Source organism: Manis pentadactyla, chromosome 11, assembly GCF_030020395.1.
Source record: "Manis pentadactyla isolate mManPen7 chromosome 11, mManPen7.hap1, whole genome shotgun sequence".
Classification (NCBI taxonomy): Eukaryota; Metazoa; Chordata; class Mammalia; order Pholidota; family Manidae; genus Manis; species Manis pentadactyla.
The window spans coordinates 13669792-13673895 of NC_080029.1; the positions used below are offsets into that span (position 1 = coordinate 13669792).

A 4104-nucleotide genomic window follows, 5' to 3' on the forward strand; every position below is an offset into this window, starting at 1 on the left:
TTAACTGTCATCACAGTAGAGCCAATCTAAGAGACCAAACGTGCAGAGGAGAAAGGGGTAGTGATGGAGCCCAGTCTCTAAACGGTCTCCTAACACAGAACCTAGATTCTGGTTGCCTGATGCCGACCATTGGTCCACTTTCCCTGCTGAATGTTTCATGTGCAACATTGTCAGAGAACACAGGATGGGAGCTGAGACCTCACTGAGCTCACGGAATGAATGGGCTGTGTGACTGACATGGGACCTTCATGCTACCAAATGGATGTTTAATAAATAACTGCATGTAGGGTGGAATTTGGTCTAAGACCTGCTTTCATTATTTCCTGGCACCACGGTCTGGTGGGGTGGCTACCTCTCATCAGCTCTTGGTGCTCACCATCATCCTGCACAAAGAGCCTAAGAATTGTGAGTGACCAGTTCTGGCTCAGGTCAGGCACGGGAGGCACCAGAGATGGGCTTCCAAAGTGAAGAGATTAAAGGAGTAGGAAATTAAGGGAATGGGAGAAGTGAGGGATCACACGGGCTAAGTTGAGTAAGAAAATGGAGAGTCCAGGGGTGGAAAGGTTGTAATATCTGCAAATCAACCTCTTCATTTGCTCAGCAGCCACAACCAAGGGTTGTTCTGTGGCTGAAATGCAACCAACCGCCTGAACTACTAGTGGTCGTGGGAACTGCCCTGCAATGAGCCCGTCGCTGCAACTTTGACTAAGAAACTTACCAGGCAACTTAATTATGACCATCTGCTGAATGGCATCCGCTCCCTTATGTCCCCTATTCACGGAACAGTTGAGGGTTGTCATTAAGGGTCTTATGAAAGGCTTTGAAAATAGAACGGATTGAAGGAACATTTCTCAAATTTTTCTTTGAGAGCTTCTGGGTGAGAGGCAATTTCTATAGATGAAGAACAGTATCAAGAATGGATACTTCAAGGGCGCGGGGCTGCGCGGGGCCGGCCGAGGTGGATTTGGCCAGTGAGAACCTCGTCAACTCAGTGGGCCTTGAGAACTCTGTCTTGAGCAGTCCACCTTGGTCTGTCAAGGGAATCATGGCAGCTGATGGAGGTAACAAAACACAAGTTCTTAAGGAGCATGGAGATGAAAAATTTTCCAAAGATGAACAAAAAGAGAGATTAATTCATAAAATTGTAAAGGAAAATACGCAGTTAAAGGAGGAAATCCAAAAGCTTGAAGCTGAGTTAGAAGAGGCTGCCAGAAACTTCGAGATTAAAGTGGATATTCCCGCAATACAGATGAAATTCACATCCTCAGAGAATCCTGAGGACAGCCAGTTTTTTAACACCTCTTGTTTATTTCAAGTGAGCTCCCAAGTTTTTTATGAGCTACAAAGAGGACAAGCGCTTATCACATTTGAAAAAGAAGAAGTTGCCCAAAATGTTGATCAGGATGGGGAAACATTATGTGCAGATAGAGGACTTAGAGGTGGAGGTGATGGCCAACCCCGTTGCATTAAACTCTGGAGTCAGATTCCAGGTTCCCATAGATGTGTCTAAAATGAAGATCAATGTTACTGAAATTCCTGATGAGTTGCCTGAAAATCAGATGAGAGACAAGCTAGAACTGAGCTTCACTAAGTTCCGAAACGGAGGCAGACAAGTGGAGTGTGTGGAGTATGACAAGCAGTCCCGGAGCGCCGTCATCACATTTGTGGAAATGGGAGTTGCTGACAAGATTTTGAAAAAGAAAGACTATCCTCTTTATATAAATCAACACTGCCATAGAGTCACTGTTTCTCCATACATAGAAACGCACTTCAGAAATTTTCAGGTATTTTCAGGAATATCTGAGAGGACAGTGCTTCTGACTGGAATGGAAGACCTTCAGATGATGGATGAAGAGATTGTAGAGGATTTACTTAACATTCACTTTCAACGGGAGAAGAATGGAGGTGGAGATGTAGATGTAGTCAAATGTTCTCTAGGTGAAGCCCACATAGCATACTTTGAAGAAGAGGCTCATGGAATCATATGAAAATTAGAGCTACTGGGTCCAAATCATTATCAGTGTTTGACAAAAATAAGTATCTGTTTTCCTGAAAAAAAATGACACTTTAAAATTTTTTAGTGTCCATTTATTCTTAGATACAAAATAAATTTCCATGTCTTTGAAAAAAAAAAAAAGAATGGATACTTGAAACATTCCACAAGAAGCTGTCTGTCTGTTTCATACAGGGAGTCAAACCATGTTATGATACAATCCTCCAAACCCCCATCACCAATCTGAGAAAAAGTAAAATAGGAAATTGGAAATGTTTTGGATCAAAAACAAATACAGTTGTAACTGGATATTCCTGTCCCCAGTAACTCCATATTTGAGAAAGATCTTTGACTTCAGTGTATAATAGTATCCTTACCAGAATAATTTTGAAGAATTTTCCTTTGTGAAGCTAATTTGAGATATTTATTAGATTCAGCAATAGGTTCTTTTCTCATTGAAGGAGTATAATTCAAAATGGAAGGACAAGGGAGAAAAGGAACTATTATAATTCTTCATAAAAAGTGTGCAGAACTGGTAGTTCCCCAGAATAATGCAGGAGAGGATGAGAAAGTGAGGTGGGAAGGTGCACTCATCAGGGTGCTCCAGAGAAGCAGTAGGAGATGATAGGTAGGTAGGTAGGTAGGTAGACAGATACATGGATAGAGATATATAAAGAGATTTGTTATGAGGAATCGGCACACATGTTCATGGAGGCTGAGAAGTCCTCTGATCTGCTGTCTGTAATCTGCAGACTCAGGAAAAGTGTAGTTTGAAGGTCTGAGAATTAGGAACTCTGAAGGCAGAACAGCTCAAGTAGTCACGTAGAGAGCAAATTCCACCTTCTTCAACCTTTCTGTTCTGTTGGGACCGTCAAGGGATGGAACGGTGCCCACTCACATTGAGGAGGACTATCTGACTTGCTCTGTCCGTGGATTCAAACGCTAACCTCTTCCAGCAACATTCCCGCAGACATACTCAGAAATAGTATTTAACCAAATATATAGGCACCCAATGGCCCAGTCAAGCTGATACATAAAAGAACTATCATTAGAGGAGAAGAGGGAGAGAGAAGCCAGAAGAATAAACTATGTGCTTGTGGGGGGCCACACACAACAGGAACCATACCTGTGTTCACATGGGAAGGCATTTAAGGACCCATCAAAAACAACCACCACCACACACTAGTTAGACTACTGAGAATATCAGAGCCAGAGATGACCACAAAGGCAAAGCTGCCCTAGAATTCCCAGCAATCTTAGGGGTGGGGAGGGAAGGGCTTTGAACTGATCTTAAGGGGCAGAGAAATTCACATTAACATGCATCTAAGGATCTGAGGCCAATCTTTTGATAAGTTCCACACTGTAGAACAAAGTTTGAAGTCTGTGGATCTCAGGAGTTAACTGTGCCTTATTCATCTTCTACCTTTAATGCCCAGGACAGTACCTGGCAGGTGGTAGATACTAAATAATTGCTAAATGAATGACTGATTCTATGAACATAGCAGATTTGGCCCTAAAATACTTGAAATTGCTGCCATAAAACCCCAACAGTAATGTCAGCCATTCTTGCTTAGATCGCTTCAGCTTTATTAACTTGTATATAATAAAGAATTTACCATATTTTGGATGCTTTAGATACTTGAACAGGTGTCTATTTTAGGAGCAACGATTAGGAGAGACAGTAAAGAGTAAGTGACCCAATAGGCACAGTGATAGCTGAAAAAAGACAGCTGTCAGGATGACTCTAAGATAAGAGGGAGCCAGTAATATGTCCATAAACACAGCCTGGAGTTTTCTAGAACAGGGTCAAAGTCAGTCCCTTCATTGAGCCAGGAACTTCTGGTCGTTTTACAGACATTATATCTTTTAAGTTGTGCAACTCAGCTGTAAAGTAAGCATAATCATTCTGTTTCACTGATGGGGAAGCCAAAAGTTGGAGAAATTAACAAACTTGTCAATATTCAAATCCAAATCTGATTTTTCCACTACATAATACTGGGCCCACTTTATTTTACATTTTTATTTTTGAATACTTAAAAATAATAGATAGCTACAAAGAAGCAACTATGAGCCAACCACAGTACAACTCAGAATTAATTACTGTTAGCATC

The 4104-nt window shown here is 41.5% G+C and overlaps 1 pseudogene; it reads left to right on the forward strand.

Moving 5' to 3' along the window:
* The first annotated feature begins 933 nt into the window (after positions 1-933).
* Positions 934-2140, forward strand: LOC118910763 (N-myc-interactor-like; annotated as a pseudogene).
* Positions 2141-4104: the final 1964 nt, after the last annotated feature.